Below are 18,768 nucleotides of genomic sequence, written 5' to 3' on the forward strand. Positions count from 1 at the left end.
TATATATATATATATATATATATATATATATATATATATATATATATATATATATATATTTAAGCTTTCGGACTGTAAAGATCCTGTACAATGACATCAACACTAGCAGGTTGTCACCAGGTCTGTGTGAGCACAACTGACCCTCGGGTTCTTTACGACGCTCATGGTGGAAACTCTTACGAGTGGTTTACCTTCTGTTCCTCTACATGTGATGATAATTGTACACAAATATATCAAGAATTGTGGTGTGAGTTCAGTGAAACTTTACATACTTTTGGGAGTAATAACATAGAAGGGAGGAATTCAATTTTGATTAAAATGGAATCAAGTCGCCAAGACATGGCGGTGTGTGTGCGTGTGTGTGTGTGTGTGTGTGTGTGTGCGTGTGTGTGTGTGTGTGTGTGTGTGTGTGTGTGTGTGTGTGTGTGTGTGTGTGTGTTTGTGTGTTTGTGTGTTTAGTCACTTGATCCGTTGTTTGGGGTAACACTAGAATTAAGCACAGTTACAAAATATTAAAGGTTAGTTTTACACCAGACAATCTCTTAGGATCCGAGTGTCAGCTTTGAATATGAGTAAACTTTGCGTAGGAGTAAACTTTTCGCATTACTAACTTTGAGTGTCAGTATACTTTAAGCTTCAGTAAATTTGAGCTTCAGTAAACTTTGAGTTACAGTAAAGTTTGTGGAGGTAACAGTAGAGTCCCTCAAAATTTACGATGTGTAATCCAGACGAAGCTGCAGCCAAGACTGAGGCTCCCGGAGAATTTAGGATAAAACTTAACACTGTGGGTCCAAAATTTACGAGATCGTTGGATAAGTTACACGCTGGAGAGGCTGAAGTCCTGCCAAATTTACGGGTAGGTGGAGGTAGGAGGCGTGAGGCTGGTGGCTGGACACTGAAGACTGTAACTTACATGAAATATGTAACAGCCGCTCACCCGTGACGGGCACAGGCCAATGGACAGCCCTTATAGTGTACAAGGGCGGCCTTTTATCTACCCATCACGAACTACTCCCACCATCCCATAGTGATAATCATTAATCTTGTATTTAAAAAGGTTAGAATCTATTTTGACATATTTTATTCCCTATGCTTTCATTTCCACTGTGTTTACCTTTATTTAAGAATTAATCATATTATGTCATATTTCATCCACCATAATTTTATCTCAACTCGATAGTTCTGATCCGGTAATATTGACTAATGAGGAGGCGGGAATAATTACCCTAGTTTGCCTCTCTACAGTGCCGTTTTCTCACATTCGATGGGAAACTCGGCCATTTGTCCGCACCATATACAGGTATAGGTGTAAATTAATACAGGTACGAAATTGGCTCCCTCACCTCACTCCGCCCCCCGATTTGTTGCCGTTCATGGCGTGCCGGCTAATTGAAGGTGCAGGAATTTCTTTAGGTGTAAATCTTTATCGAGGCCGCTCACCCGCTTTATGCCCTGACCTGCTTGATCTAATTTGCATAATTGTTGATGATTCCGGGCAGTAAAAAATATTCCAGGCGGGATATCACGCTGGCGGGTACGAAAAGGCTGAGAGATAACATCTATATTTTCCACACGAGGGAATCTGGTTCCTGTATCTCTCCAGCCTGTCAGAGGAAGAGAAAACCTTCACTTGTGTAATTGTATACGTGATCACATACTTACACGGTATATGAACACGTGTACACACATACTTACGCACATAACTCGATCATACGTACAAAAAAAATAGAACACCAGATTCAAACTGTCAAAATGCACACACACACACACACACACACACACACACACACACACACACACACACACACACACATACACACACACATACACATACATATCAAACAATTACATTAAAAACCCAAAAAACAGACATATACACAACACAGAACTTCACAAAAACTCAACAAAAACACAAGTGAACAACTGCATGTAATTTCTTTGTCAATAAATTACAGTATGAACTAATAAGTTTTCTACACCTGTACAAATCACACCACACCTGTACAAACCACACCACACCTGTACAAACCACACCACACCTGTATAAACCACACCACACCTGTACAAACCACACCACACCTGTACAAACCACACCACACCTGTATAAACAAGCACAGTACACGGAACAGTTCACAGTAATGGAACACAGAGCGGCCTCGAGTACAGGAGAGTGTGTAGTGAAGGTTAGGAACTATATATGTAGGCGACGACAGATGAAGGAAGCCTCCCTCCTTCCTCCCCGATTGACGACGTAAATAGTGAAGTTGATGGTTAATAGTAAAGTTGATGATGATGTAGATGGTTGGATGGAGATGATCGTTGATGGTGAACTTGATGGCTGGATGGTGACAAATACCCAACAACAACAACAACAACAACTAATTTATTGCACAGTTGCACCATGATATTATAATAATCATAAATCCCTTACTAAACCTTCTATAAGATATCTCCTCATCCTCTCCGCTCATCGTTCATGCCTTACCTATAAGCCCAGGTAATTAAGTTACTCGTTCTCACCTCCCTACCTACCTTGACCGGACAATAGGACTGGTCATTTAATCCCGGACACGATTACATGGTACCTTGTACTTAATCACTTACGAGTAATTACCTGGTCTAGATGATGTCAGAGAGTCGGTACCTTGGGGTGGTTGGTAGTGTGGTGGAAAGAATCAGCCATACATATCAACTTGGCAATTATTGGGTGTAGTTTATCCTCTGGTTTGGTTGACTAAGACAAAACTGGTTCATTTATCTCACCTGTAGGAAGTGTAGTAATCAACTTCTTTTTTTTTCCTTACACGTCTTTATTTCATTCTTGTCTTTGGTTTAATTCTTTTCTCTTTTCATTCCCCTGTTCCTCCTTTCAGCGTAATATACAATAATCTTGGATGGAATATTTCACATGCATATAACTCAAGATCATCTCAAACAAGATCGACTACGTATTAGTATTCACCGACTTGTTTTTATAGTGTAGTCATGACCATTCCCACATTGTCAACAGAGAGACGTTAGATTTCCTGGATCTTGTCAACAGCGGGAGTAAATTCTCGAGTCTTGTCATTGTAAAGTTTATGTATGTTCAGTCATAAGAGGGAAAGTTTATTGGATGTGTATTAGTGTACAGGACAAAGTCTTAAAAGTATTCGTCAAAAGTTTTAAAATACTATTGTACAAAGTTTTAAAAGACTAAAAGGTGAAATTAATGTATTGGGGAAGACAAAAAATTAATATGAAATTGAATAAAAAAAATAGATTAGAATATTAGGAAGAAAAACATTAGACGGGAAGAAACGATAATGGGAAGAATATGACTGGAAGAAAGATGAAGTGAAAGGAATTAGAGAAATAAGAGGAGTATTCTCTTTCCCCTTCTTCATTACCCTTTCCCTTTCATTTCTTCACCGCTTCAACTTTCCCCTTTTTAGTTCACCTTCTCCATCTCCTCTCCCATATCTCTCCCTCCCTCTCCCCCGCATCTTTATCCCTTTCACCTCTTCTCCCTCCCTTTCCCAATCATCTATTTCCCCTTTACCATCTTTCTCTCATTTCTTCCTCGTCTCCTTCCTTCTAGCCATCTTCACCTCCCCCTCATCACCTTCACCCTAACTTCTCTTCCTCATTCTTCCCTTCCCTCTTGCTGTCCTTTCCTCTCCCTATCTTCATCACTCCTTCCCTCTTATCTTGACCTCCCTCTATCTATCTTCATCTCATTCTCCCTTCCTCCCTCACCTCTGTCTTCCGAGTGACGTCAGGGTAAGTCGCTTGTATCTATTGTTTGCCTGAAGTAATTACACCTCTTGTGCTCCTCTTAATTACTTGATTCAGGTGTCGCCCTCCACACATCACCTCCGACCTGTGTGTTGCTTCCCTCTGCTACCTGTGCGCTCCTTTCCTTCTGTTCCTGTGTGTTCCATACCTTCTGCTCCTGTGTTCCTGTGTGTTGCTTCCCTCTGCTACCTGTGCGTTCCTTTCCTCACTTCCTGTGTTCTTGTGTGTTGCTTCCCTCTGCTTCTGTGTGATCCTTTCATCTGTTTCTGTGTGTTACTTTTCTTCTGTTCCCTGTGTGTTCCTTTCCCTGTTCCTGTGTATTGAGGGGTATTCAAGCACATTGTGTATTTAGTTCTATACCTGGGAATTGGCTTAGCTACTGAGTGCAAAAGAGTGGAAACAGTCTTAATATGTCAGCTATCTCGCCATTAGAGATAAAGTGTCGTGCCATTTCATACGCAGTGTGCTTGAACCTGTGTGAACGGTAGCTCTGTGGGTGAGTGTTTATGTGACAGACTTAAGTGGAGGCAGCGAGGATGGCCACCTCCACCACCACACCGACGGGGAGGGAGGGTCAGGGCCACTCCGACGGGGAGGGAGGGTGGGTCAGGGTGAAGCAGACGGCACGCGACACCACTACACAAAAACAACATTTCCTCCACTTAATCACCAACACCTAGTACTACCCCTACCGTATTGTTTATTGTCTAGTGGAATTAATCACGGGGGATGTGGGGAGTAGTTGTTGATGTTACTGTTGTCAAGATAAAACAGCACAAACCAACATATGGAAGGTCGCGAGGTATTATGCACACTAGACAATGGTGCGACCCTCTTTGATTAAGTCCTTAGATTGAGCGACACAGCCCTTGTCCTCCTCCTCTAGTGCTTATCTTTTTTTTGGGGGGGGGGCTGTAGATTTTTATTATCACTCAGTGGGGGATGTAGTGTGCCGCTAGACCCTCCCTGGCTTCACTTGTCGCATCCGTTCATCGCGACGCAGCCTTGCCCTTCCCCATCGCTCGGCCGCACTCTTGCACACACACACACACAGGCTCAGAGACCCCCACGCTCCGGTTCTATGGCGATTGGATCTTTTAACGGGCTAGTGGGCTGGGTACTGGTTATGGTAATGGGATGTTTGAAGGCACGCCTGAATACCTCGTCGACGACTGGGGTGAAAGATCTACCTCTCACTGGTCGTCGCTGAGGCCAACAACGTAGGATAGGATCAAGTCATCTGTTCGGCGGAGAGTACCTGACTGCAGCTCCCGGTGGTCAGATACGTTATCTCGCCTGAAATAAAGGATCAGATCTTATCGAAAGATGAGTCCGGGAACGATACCGGCTTCTACAGTCAGCCCGGGTAGCCTAACTTGAGCCAGCCCCCTGGAGGTCACGGGTGATGGCAATACCTTAAATATCTCTCTCTCATGAAACACGAGTAACTTTAAAACAGAGAAGAAAACATAAAGCCAAGACAATTCTCTAAAATCAAAACACCCAAATTAACAATCTATAATTAAACATTCGGTGATATTAATCCACTTAAACATTCCCTGTGACCCACAACACAACGCCAGACAGAGATGAGTTATTAAGGACGAGATCATAAACCATCTCTTAGCACCAGTGTAGTTTATGAGGTCTCGTCGGCCTCGTATACAGAGATAACGAGGCCACGTTTATTCTCATCAGTTCTGTACACTAATTGGCCATCTCCTATTGTTGGTAACTCTGGTGATAAGTTAAAAAATCCATTATAGTATCAACTCTATAGTGATGTACTGACAGCTAACACTCTCCCTTGTGGCACTGGCAGGAGTAAGTATTTTCTGACTCACGGGAAGTAAACGGGATTTCTAGTTAGTCTTGTCAATTTTTTTTAAAGGATGTATGTGACCATTAATGTAAATATATATTTTGTAAAAACCTTATCGTCTGTGTGTGTGTGTGTGTGTGTGTGTGTGTGTGTGTGTGTGTGTGTGTGTGTGTGTGTGTGTTAAGTCTATATCATTCTATCTCTATTCCTCTTCGTGTTCATTTTTTCTCTATTCTCTATACTTCGTTTATTCATATTCCTTTCCCGTTTCTTCTGTTTATGGTATACCTTATTTATTACGTCTGTTTTATCTCTTCCTTCCTTTTGTGTCTTTATCTCCTCTCCTTCTCCTTCCCAGTTTATCTCCATCTCCTTATCTCTCCATCTTCCTCGTTATACCTCTCTATCATCTTCTATTTTTTCATCTTCTCTTCTAATTCTTTCTTCTTATCTTGATATCTTTCCTTGGCTTATCTCCTCCTCCTCCTCCTCATCTTCCCTGTGTTTACTCGTTCCCTATTTCTCCTCCACCGTTATAATCAATTCCTATCCATATCTTATTCTCTTTCCTCCTCCTCCTCCTCCATTCTCTATATATATATATTAATTTTTTCACCTTATTACTCCCGTTCTCTTCATTTATTTATCATGTCCTATTGCTCCTCCTTTGTTTATTTAGTTTTATCTAATTGTATTTTATCTTTTATCTCCCTGTGCATTACTTCCATCCTTCTGTTTTATGGGTGACAGACAGACAGACAGACAGACCCGTCACTTACTTTACTCAGGCGTACTACTCACCTGCTGGCGCCACTCTCCTACTGACGTCTCTCATTAAGGTCACTCATCTGCTGACGCCCCTTAATGACGTCAACACCACAGGCCGGATGACATTATCCACACATAAAGAAACATGACATCACTACAGGTTATATATCTTCATCCCCACAGGTTAGATGACGTCACCCCCACAGCTATGTATGACGTCACTCACACAGACATGTATGACGTCACTCCCACAGACATGTATGATGTCACCCCCACAGACATGTATGATGTCACCCCACAGACCTGTATGATGTCACCCACACAGACATACATGACATCACCCCCATAAAAACATGACATCAACACAAAATGAATGACGTCAGCATCTTGCGTGACCTACCTATCCACGGCCAGGTCGTGCGATATCCACACACACACACACACACACACACACACACACACACACACACACTGAGTGACCTGAACTGGTGTAAACTGTTCTCTGTGTTTAAAAATATCTGGCAGGAACGACTTGACTGAAGCGAGGAAAGACATTGTAATAAATAACTTGACCTGTACTTTCATTTTTACTGCACTTGAGGGAGGTACCAACCCACGACGGAGGCTTGACCTTGACCTTTGACCGATTGACCCCTAAGACGTAATAGTTCTACGGGCTCTCTTGGGGAAAATTCTCGTATACAACATGTGAGGGAAGTAGAGCGGCAACACGGTTACTTATCTGTTAGGAGGAGAGTCAGGTGGGAGAGTGAGGCTGAGCGAGTAAGACGTGAAGGTTTGTATAGTCTAGTTCTTGTGGGTGAGGGAGGGAGGGGCAGGTGTGACGACTGAGGGAGGGATGGGTAGGTGTGACGACTGACTGAGAGGAGAGGAGGGAGGGGCAGATGGAGACTGAGAGTGAGAGGGAGGGGCGACTGACGAGGGAGGAGGGAGAGAGAGAGGCAGACGACTGAGGGAGGGAGGGCAGGTGTGACGACTGGGAGAGAGAGAGAGGAGGAGGGAGGGGTGTGACGACTGAGGAGAGGGAGGAGGCAGGTCTTGACGACTGAGGAGGGAGGGGCAGGGTGAGAGAGAGGAGGGACTGGGAGGAGGGAGGGAGGGGCAGTGTGACTGAGGGAGGGGAGAGACGACTGAGGGAGGGAGGGGGCAGGTGTGACGACTGAGGAGGGGAGAGAGAGAGGGAGGAGGGGCAGATGACGACTGAGGAGAGAGGAGATGGGGGTGAGAGGAGTGAGGAGGGAGGAGAGGAGGCAGAGGAGGACGACTGAGAGAGGGAGGGAGGGATGGGGGCAGGTGACGACTGAGGGACTGAGAGGAGAGAGGGGGAGGAGGACAGGATGTGACGACTGAGGGAGTGAGAGAGGAGGGCAGAAGCTGAGTGAGGGAGAGAGGGGAGTGAGAGGGAGGGCAGGTGTGACGACTGACGAGAGAGAGGGAGGGAGAGAGAGCGCAAGAAAATAGTTTAGTGGCCAGCTCTTGACCCATTTCTTTATAGGTTATATCATGCAATGTTGAGGTACACACACACACACACACACACACACACACACACACACACACACACACACACACACACACACACACACACACACACGCACACGCACGAGGCCCCACCCAGCCCTGTACAGTAATATCCCATCATTAAACTATCGACTCAATGTTCTCCACTACATACATACTGTACATACATACATACATACATACATACATACATACATACATACATACATACATATATACATACATACATACATACATACATACATACATACATATATACATACATACATACTAAAGTAAATATGGGTCAGAATATTCTTACGGTCAGTCAGGGTTGTATGCTGAGGCGATAGCGGGGAGGCAGTCAGAGAGGAATGTTTCTGCCGGGGCTCCTATTAGACTAGTGTGCGTGGGGACCTAGTGGGCAAACAAGCATAGAGAACTGTTCCTTAACTTGTTCCTTTCAAGCGGGGCCAAGGCAGGTGAGGTCACAAAATTGGTCATTGGCTCTGGGTTAAGCAGGTCATTCAAATTAGCATCCCAGCCTGGTCTTATTAAGTTATTATCTTACACTGTTATTTGAGTAAGTTTTAGTAGTGGTAAAAAAGTCGTTTAGTGTATTAATTTATTTTGTTTTTAAATTTGATGGCACGTAAAGATGTCTTGAGCTATATAGATTTATTTCTATTGAACATTTGATGGTCAGTAAAAGTTTGTTTCAATATATATTTATTCTTGTTGAAAATCTGATGATGATTGAAGGCCTTTTATATTCTATCATTTTATTTTTAAATGTCATGAAAAATATAACTGCTATATAGTAAACTAGTTTATTTTAAGGTAAAAGTATATGCAAATTTTATTCAATATTTATTTTCTCTTTGAATTGTTTTAACTAAAACTCCTACAATGTCTGTTTTCTTTTTGAAATTTTAATTGAAATAAAAATCTTTTACCTTTTTTTCCTTTCCAAACATTTGATTGCAAAATAAGAAGAGTCGAGGTCTCGTGTGTCTTGAATATTTCCCAGTCGTCATGTAGATTGCGGCTGTAAGTCATGAATATTCTCGACCATCATCTACACAACATTTAAGCTCAGTATTATGCACGTATGTTGAGAGACCAACATCCAAGTGCTAAATGGACTCCCACTGGAGAATTTTAATTACTTAATTTATCAACTTTTACAACTCATTTAGAAACACGTAGTTTTACTGGTCATGAATATTGCATAACCCAACCTAGTGTAAAACTCTTTGTTTATTCATCCTGGCGGAGACCCACTGAGATAAGTTGAGTGAGAGATAGTGTGTGTGTCTTATTAACATGTTACTATAAACATCTTGGTTATAATAATGGCTGAGTGAGTAGGAGAAACAATGAGTGATGGCTCCTGAATGTATGTTAATAGACCAATATATAGGACACCTGCGTACGACGTAAGTGGACCTAAAAGTCAACTGATGAATATATTACAGGCTCGTATCCTCCTCTACTTGCAAATCACAATAATAAAGTTAGAATTACTGGTTATATGTTCATCAGTGGTGGAAATCGTTCATATATATGCACGTAGACATGCCCGAGTCCTGTGTATATACCCAGGATGATGTTTTGTTGTACAGTTTCACTCACTATAAGATCGAAGACATCTTGAGGTTATTGAGGACTTTCAACCTACAAAACAAAAGAGTTTCGTTGAGCATGTTCTTGTGTATTGTATAACTCCTCTCAGGGCCTCCTCACAGCCCAGTATTTGATCAACGATACTCACTTATATGACTGAGACACTAATATCTAATAGAAGTGTTGTAGACTATCATTATAGACTAAACTAAGAAATATCTCAGACCTTAAAATAATGTTCTTGAGTGCCGATAGCCATCTTCTATTTCCCTAAAAAGAACGACAGCGATTCTTGATGATGATGATGATTTTGAGCGCCTTTAAGAGAACAGACCCGCGTTCTCATTATTATTTTCCCTTTCCTAAAATATCGGCGTCGATTATGACCCCACGCCACGCTTGAGGTTGTGGCATATTGCGATAGTCTGTTTCTCAGTACACGTCTGTCTGTAATCGTAGGTGGAAGGTCACTTGAAAAAAGTACACTAGAAGAGTATTGTCAGTTGATAAAGATATAATGAAAATATATGGTGGTCTCTGGATAAGTGAGATTTTGTATATGTTCAAGAAAGAGACGACAACTTTATGCCTGACATCAGTACGCACTAGGACGTGGGAGTGAGTTATTTCTGTTCACAATTTCATGAAGTGAATGTTGAATGTAAACTCAGAGGTGAAGGAACTTTACTGTCATCGTTCTATTTATAGTAATTCTAATATAAAAATACATTAAATTACATTCTTAAGTTTATTCATACATTAATGAAATTACCGATATTAATATACCATCCATCGCTTATAAAGGTCTACAATCTTGTTAATTCTGGGTATTAACTCCCAGTCGAGTGTATGAAGGGAAACTATAAACTTGGATTAAATGAACAGTTTAAAAAAGCGTTAAAATCAGTAAAACCGTTAGAGCGCCAGCCACTCAGTACACGCGTCTGTGTTTATTGTTTACAAAATTATACAAAACGGCGACGTCACTAGTTCAGGCTTCCCATATTTGTGCTAAATGGCTTCAGGCTTTTGTGATATGGAGAGCATAATTCTACATTTTAGCGTTAAGATTTGCGCGCGTTGGCAAGTATATACACTTTTCGTTAATAATCAAGCATTATGAAATTCGTGTTTGATGGCCTTATAATGCATACTATTAAGAGCATTTATTTTTCGCGAGGATTATATTTTGGGGGAGGAAGTTTTATGCATACTGGTGTTGAGGTTAGCCAGGATCATCAGACATTACATGCTTGGGTGAATATTATCTCAAGATGAAGAAATCTGCCCCAAGTGGTGATTCTTATAACATATTGTACACGTTAATGGTATGATGAAGAATATGGCAGCATTGATGGAGATAAACATAGTCGTGTTATTGTATAAGTCAAAGAGAAAGTCTGTCCTGGTGTACTTTACCTGTTATAAAATAAGTAACACAAGCTGGAGCGTCTTAAGGCTGGCGGTAGAGAACCTAAATGACTGAAATTTTCATTACCTGAAAGTTCTCATTACCCGGACTATGAACTATGATATATTGAGGTACAAAACGCCGCGTGAAACTTGACTCTAAACCACTTGACAGCATTCCTGTTACAAATTAGACATTAGAATGCACATTAGAAAAGCAATAGCTTCATTAGGAAGAGATAATGCAATTAAAACACACTTCTCCCGACCGCAAATACTAGGTACTCGTCGTTGAGTCACCTGTTCACTCTTACTCCTCGTTATTCGTCTGCCTTACAGGGGCCTGGCGTCGGCCACATCAGTCTCCGGTGAAGCCTTTGAGCGCACCAAGTTCTCACTCCCCTTTATGCTAAGAAGACAACACACAACGAAGACTAATGGAGAGAGAAAATACACATAAACAACCGAGCATTATCTTCCCCCGCACATTACGCAAGCTTAATGATTTCATTCGGTCCAATTTCGCTCCCCTCGTGGGATAGTTCTGATTGCTTCCAGTGCCTTAAAAGGGGTTCGAATCTTAAGCATGGACACGCACATTCACCGTCAAATGTTTCTTCGCCATCCTACAATTTGCGCTAATCTCCGACGATATATAACTAATGCCCAGTAATTATCGCCAGGGAGTCTGGTTCACGCACTGTGTCTAAGAGTTGTCACCTAAGGGGAGGCCCTCATACTAATCATGACCAAGGTAATTATGATGTTAGGATAACAAGTGGAGCAAGGACTCGACCCTGTTTTTATGGTGTTACAGTCACTGCCCGCACCCTGCTGGGGGGACGCCTACAATACTCTTCCTGCTACTGCTGGGGACGTTCTTGTTGTTGGTTATACTGCTGCTACAGGCTAGAGACACTACTGTTGTTTTTGTTACTAGTGAAGTCGCTGTTGCTGTGAGAGGCTGGATATGTTTCCCTCTGGCAAGACAAGTAAGGTAGGAGATGCAAGTGTGTTTGTAAGGGTAGAACGGGGGAATAAGGAGCTTCTTGTAGAGGTGAATGAGTTGTAGAATGTTGTCAGCACTGATGGATGATCAGTAGAATGCCTTCTTTTTTGGTTCTTCCGTCTGTGCTACTTCCCCGAGTGTTAATTTTTCTCCTCCTTCACTCTGAGTCCTGCTTCTTCACCCTGGGTGGTCCTTCTTCAGGTATACTCTTGTGGGTGGTGGTACTTGCTTGGGCGGTGGTGGTGGTGGTGGTACTTCCCTGGGTGGTGGTGGTACTTCCCTGGGTAGTGGTGGTACTTACTCTACTTCCACATCCGCCTATCAGCCATGAGTCACCTTAATTGCTTATTTACATATAAGTCAAGTTCTATGTTCACAAATAAACTATATAAAAGTCACTTACTTCTCCTGGGGTCTTTATATATAATATATATTAACAGCTATAACTCCTGTAGTAAAGCTATAATAATCAGTATATCATATATCTGTAAGACCTATATGAGAGTCGTAAATTATATAACAGTCAAAATAAATATAAAAGTATAAACATATTTTTTTTTTTGGGGGGGGGAGGGGTGGGTGGCCAGACCTCTCTATAATTCTTAGTTCATTAAGCTAATAATTATACGTCAACATACATCTACTTATAACTTTCCAACAAATATTATTTTTTGTATATTTTATTTTCATATTTGTCTTAAGGATTTATATAATATTTTAATTCTATAATACTTCATAAAAATGTTTGCATCACACTCATGTTTTCTTATAAGGTAAAAGTCAAAATCGTCTCGTATGTTCAAGAATCCTACACGATTTTTTATTTTACGTATTTTTTTGTGTTATCCCAGCGCTCACTACCTACCATAAGGTTCACTGGTTGACACTCGGGGTACCTCTAGTTGACTTAGGTGGGGATGGGTTACTTATTTTTAGTTGGGGAAGTGAAGGCTGTCGTGTTCAGTGTATTTTGTCTTATTTGCTTATGCACCGAGGATCAGTATTCAGTGTGTACTATGCGCATTGCCTCTAGCGGACCATCAGGTGTAAGGGCGCCCACTTTCAACTACACTTACCTCCACACCTGTCTACCTTACCTACATACCTTCACATCTGTCTACCTTATCACACACACCTCCACACCTTTCTACTTTACCACCACACCTCCACACATGTCTATCTTACTACCACACCTCCACACCTGTCTACCTTACCAGCACACCTCCACACCTGTTTACTTTACCTCCACACCTCCACACTTGTCTACCTTACCACCACACCTCCACACTTGTCTGCCTTACCACCACACCTCCACACCTGTCTACCTTACTACCACACCTCCACACCTGTCTACCTTACCAGCACACCTCCACACCTGTTTACGTTACCTCCACACCTCCACACTCGTCTACCTTACCACCACACCTCCACACTTGTCTGCCTTACCACCACACCACCACACCTGTCTACCTTACCATCACACCTCCACACCTGTCTACCTTACCACCACACCTCCACACCTGTCTACCTTACCTCCACACCACCACACCTGTCTACACACTCTAAATTATTATTATTATTCTCATTATTATTACTATTATCATTGCTGATAAAATTAGGGCGGCTGAACCTTTTAACCCAAATGAGAGGTAGGGTGAGGTGGATGCATTAATCAACTACATAACCTAAATTTCAGTCTACAAAAAAAATATACGTATAAATGAACATCGTCACGCGCTAGCCGCCTCCCCTCCCCCACCTCTACTCGCTAATACTTACAAAAGTTGGTCCACAGGTAATATTTTTGGGGTACTCTCACTACGCAATGTTGTTATGGTGCACGTGTTAAGAGTCATGCAAGCTTTGTACTGTGGTAAATATGTATAGCGTGTGTGTGTGTGTGTGTTTAGTAATTATTGCAGTAAACAGTAAAAACACGTAAGTACATAATAAAGAATAATAAATGTATTATCGTCTACAAATTTTTGTTTTGTGTGATAAATTAAACAACATACTAATAAAAAACATGATACTCACCTGAACATTAGCCCCCTAGCTTACCTGTTTAATGAATTATTGCCATATTTATGAAATGATAATATCTATGTCAAATTTTCTATATAATAAATGAGAAAGTCAGGACTGAGGACAGACAATAACCTCTCGAGTGGTCTAAAGAGCCGTAGATACAGTGACATATTTACAACAGTACCTGACGGAGTGTGACCTACGTCTTATGGCCCCGCGAGGTGAGGTCCTTGGGTCTCCTGCTGGTGACATCCCAAAGAAAGCTTAGTAAATTACTGTTATACAAACATAACACCTGACTGAGCTTAATGAACCCAGGTGTTGAAAACCAATCATCCCTAAACACGAGCTCTTAACCAGACTATGTTTACACGCGCTCGCTGTCTCGGCTTGTTATGTATGCCTTGGTAGCTGTGAGCTGCACCCAGAGCCGGGGATTCTAATTAAGGTCGATTGTGCAGCCGGCATTATACACCCGTGACGCAACTTAGCAAATAAACAATATTCCCTTTCACCTGTCTCTTGCTGCTCACTAAACGGAGTTAATTTACGTTGCTGCCGGACAGGTAAATCACGAGCCGTGAAAGGGGTCAATTCTCCTTTACAAATTGCTGAAGATCTTGTTTTGAACCTGTTTCTGTGGAGGAGATGAGAGGTCAGATAACCTGTGCACCAAGACTGACCTGCTAGAATACGTTTTCACTTCTAAAGACCTGAACTGTTTCGATAATCACTGACGAGGGTGACTTGGGCCACCGTTCTTGATTAACACTAATATTCTTAACAAAGTAATTGGTAATTGTTTGGATTATAATACACAAGTCAGCTGTAAACACGGTCAGGCGAACTCATTTTAGCCTGAGGTAATTCTTGTTATGAAAAGTTAATGAAAGGTTCTTGTTGAAGGACTTTAGTGTTAACGGAGTGTCATCGTTGTGTTGGACGCCTGACACTGATCATAGAGAAGACTGGTTTACACGACACACACGACAGACCCTCCAGTCGTCGTTGAAGTCGTTCTCTGTGGACACCTCTAATACTGTTTGAAAATATCTTTATGAGAATATTAAGAGTTCTCCCGGCCATGTGTGCCAAGAATATAAGGCCAGAGTGTTCAAGAAAGCCAGGTTTATGGCCCTAGTGTTGCATGTACAGTGTGTAATGGTCATGGTGTATCCTAGATTCTCACCTCACAAAACTTGCAACAATTCAAACAGCCTGAGTCCAGATTCTAAAACGTTTCGTAGATAGAGATTCCTTCTGAAGAATTCACTTAACTGATTGTCGTAAGTTAAAACATAAAAGTAGCGTCCAAAGGAAATTTTACTGATGTTTTACCTTAACTAGATACGTTCTTGACACACCTGCTAGACTAAACATAGGTATAGAATCTATTTCAAATTTTTTGAATACCTTAATTATCTGTTTAACGGTGAACGTGTCTAAGTGAAGGGCGAATCTGTCTGTCTGTTTCTCTGTCCGTCTGTCAGTGTAATTTCAACGCTATTTTATAAAGTAATTTAAATAATTGAGCGTTAAATGAGCCACTCAGGTACATTCTTATATCTTCACTTACGAGAAATTTCCACCGTGTAAATATTTCAAGAATCTGGACCATGAGCCACATAAACACACACATACACACTCTTGGCATACTCTTAATACCAGTCAAGTGCGGTTTATTGCCGTCGATTTAGACAAATTAACCTGTGATTTCCCCAAGCAAACTCTGGAGGGTAATATATTGCAAGGAGAGCTATTTACGACAGTTGAACCACGATACAACCAGGGTAACATTGTTCACAGAAAGACGACTCATAAAACTGTTGTTGTTGTGTGAGAGGGAAGAGGGGCGACTCACAACCAAGGCAACATAGCTCAGGGAATTAAAGTAAACCTCACAAAAGTGTGTAGCATTGTGAGACATGAGAGGATCACACTCATCCTCCTTCACTTACCGCACACAAAGTATGTCCACGTAAAGTATGAGTTTGCGTCAACTTTACAGTGTCTTAAGGAAATTGTATACTTATCGAAGCGAGTTAGTTGACCTGACCATCCGCCATGGTATGCCTCAGAGAGAGAGAGAGAGAGAGAGAGAGAGAGAGAGAGAGAGAGAGAGAGAGAGAGAGTATCCCACACCAATATAACTTAAACCATGAATAATCACAAGTGCCTCTGCTAACAGTCAGTCAGTAAACATCGAATAAGGCCACAATAGACGTCGAATTAAACCGATAAACTCGAACACGCACTGAATGAAAGTCGACATCGAATAAAGCCACAACAGACGCCGGATTGAGCCACTAAACTGACGAAGATAGTGACTGAAGGGAGTGTTGTCAGGTCAGAAGTGCGCGGAGCCTCTGCCACCTGATTGACGGATGGCCACCCTCCACCACCACCGCTACCATCAACCCCCGGCCTTAGTGGTGGATAATACCACGCCAACTCCCCTGATGAACCACAGATAAAATAGATTAGAAGCCCTGAAAGCCATGCAACTGCAGAAATCGTTGCAAAACACTATGATCAACTTGATGTACATGCACACTTTAAAGATGAACTAGAGGCGAGGGGGGAGAATGCATTAATGATTCAAGGTATAAGGTTGAAGGGAGAAACGAGAGTAAGGTATTGTGAGTGAAGCATTTCTTCCGTGTAGCCTCAGTGGTGAGTTATTCCCAGTTCTCTCTGGAGTCTTAAATACCGGGAGATAAGATGGCTGGCGAACCGGTGTCAGGTAAAATAAGTACAGAGTTAAATAAGGAAAGTTTGGAGGTTTTGCTCATGTGCAGCTCTGAGAATGGTAGGAGAAATGAGATGAATCAGAGTTTCTTAGTGTTAATCTTTTCTTCACTCAACTTATAAGTATTAATTACAAGTTTAATAAATAACACAATAGGTTTTAATTACCTGATGATGAGAAATTAGAAATATCTTATTTTAATAACGATATATAATTAATTTTCTGTTTTTTTTTTCAATATTAATTTTGTGTTCAGTGAAAAAGTCCATCAAACTGACTATATTTGACTTATTTTCTCCACTCTTTTATTTCTAGGACCTGCACAGACACACAGACTATGACTTAACGATATATCTGCCTTCTCCTAAAGCCAGGCACCAATACGAAGGTGAGTCTTATTGCCGCGGTGTTGAGTCTAAACAAACACAAGAACGGAGATGTAATGGAGACTCATGGTTTACTTAATGCAGGTTAGGATTTATACAGGTTAAAAGTCGTGCAGGTTAGGATTTATACAGGTTAAAAGTCGTGCAGGTTAGGATTTATACAGGTTAAAAGTCGTGTAGGTTAGGATTTATACAGGTTAAAAGTAGTGCAGGTTAGGATTTATACAGGTTAAAAGTCGTGCAGGTTAGGATTTATACAGGTTAAAAGTCGTGTAGGTTAGGATTTATACAGGTTAAAAGTCGTGTAGGTTAGGATTTATTCAGGTTAAAAGTCGTGCAGGTTAGGATTTATACAGGTTAAAAGTCGTGCAGGTTAGGATTTATACAGGTTAAAAATTCTGCAGGTTGGGATTCACTTTGACTCGATTCCCGTACATAATTATGCTTTTTTCTCGGTTCGGATTCATGTAATTCCTAAACCTACGTAACTTCGAGACTCCTGTGGGTGTTGGGATTCGTATGGGTTCGGTGTCATGCAGAGAGGCTGGAGTTGAGACGAAGGTGGTGTGGGTACTCAGCTGATACTGTACAAGCTGTTTTGTTATTGGTTCGTTGTTGGTAATAGGTTTGGTGTTATCTCTCTCTCTCTCTCTCTCTCTCTCTCTCTCTCTCTCTCTCTCTTCCTTATCTAAATCCTCCAACCTCTGACTTTCCTCTTAGTGTTCAGTCTCTCATCATTCTCCTATACTCATTACTTTTATCAGATATTCTGTCCATCCTTCTATCTTCCTTGTTAACTTCATCTCCCGTTTCTTCTCTTGACCTTTCTCCGTTTTTCCTCTTCCTCCTTCATCTCCTCCTCTACATCACCATCCTCTTAGCTTTCTCTATCCCATTCTTCTTCTTCTTCTTCTAATAATTTTACTTTCATCTTCATCATTCTTCTCCACCTCTTCTTCCCTCTCTTCCCTCATCATCACTCTCCCTCCCCCCCTACCACAATCACCACACCCCCCTCCCCATCCTTTATCACACTCATCCACCACCATTATCACCACTCCCTACACCCCTTTCCCTCACCACCATCCCCCATCCCTCCCCCTACTCCCCTCACCATTACACCTTCCAGCCACCCACTCCCCTCCCCACTAACCCCCCACTCCCCTCACTCCCCACTCCCCACCCCCACCTCCCTCACCACTACGCCACCAACTCCCTCACTCCCTCCCCCCATCACCTCCCTCACCACTACCACATATCAAGGCAGCACAGGTAATGAAGTGTTAAATCCTGTAATTTGTGCATCACCTGTGTCTAAGGCTCTCATTTGTCACAGGTGATAAAGGTATTCAATAATGGTTCTCTCAAGTGCCACAATTAACGAGGTCAGGCGCTCTATGATCATCGCCTTGGTAATTGTCTGAAGGTATGTCATTCATAAGGGGTTCTGAACACCTGAGTACGAGGGAAGAAAATGGCCCTCGTTTAGTTATGTTTGTCGTGAATGAATTGAAATTAAAAGAATGGGATGGCAAGAAGATTGTTACTGTATAGAGGTGTTAATAATAGAAGTAGTAGTAGTGGTAGTAGTAGTAGTAGTAGTAGTAGGAGGAGGAGGAGGAGGAGGAGGAGGAGGAGGAGGATGATTTTATTTCATACGAGCTCAGCTGAT

At 41.9% G+C, this 18,768-nt stretch overlaps 1 long non-coding RNA gene across 4 annotated transcripts in view; it reads left to right on the forward strand.

Moving 5' to 3' along the window:
- LOC121864674 overlaps positions 1-18,768 on the forward strand; it is a 195,439-nt gene that overhangs the window by 134,883 nt on the left and 41,788 nt on the right. For 3 of the 4 annotated variants that reach the window (XR_006088633.1, XR_006088635.1, XR_006088636.1), the window contains 2 exons: positions 11,742-11,921; positions 17,026-17,098. This is a non-coding gene — a long non-coding RNA (uncharacterized LOC121864674). The remainder of the gene's footprint in view (positions 1-11,741; positions 11,922-17,025; positions 17,099-18,768) is intronic. The other variant, XR_006088634.1, reaches the window with a different exon arrangement.

The sequence above is a fragment of the Homarus americanus genome, unplaced genomic scaffold (assembly GCF_018991925.1).
Source record: "Homarus americanus isolate GMGI-L3 unplaced genomic scaffold, GMGI_Hamer_2.0 scaffold57965, whole genome shotgun sequence".
In the NCBI taxonomy this organism is placed as follows: domain Eukaryota; kingdom Metazoa; phylum Arthropoda; class Malacostraca; order Decapoda; family Nephropidae; genus Homarus; species Homarus americanus.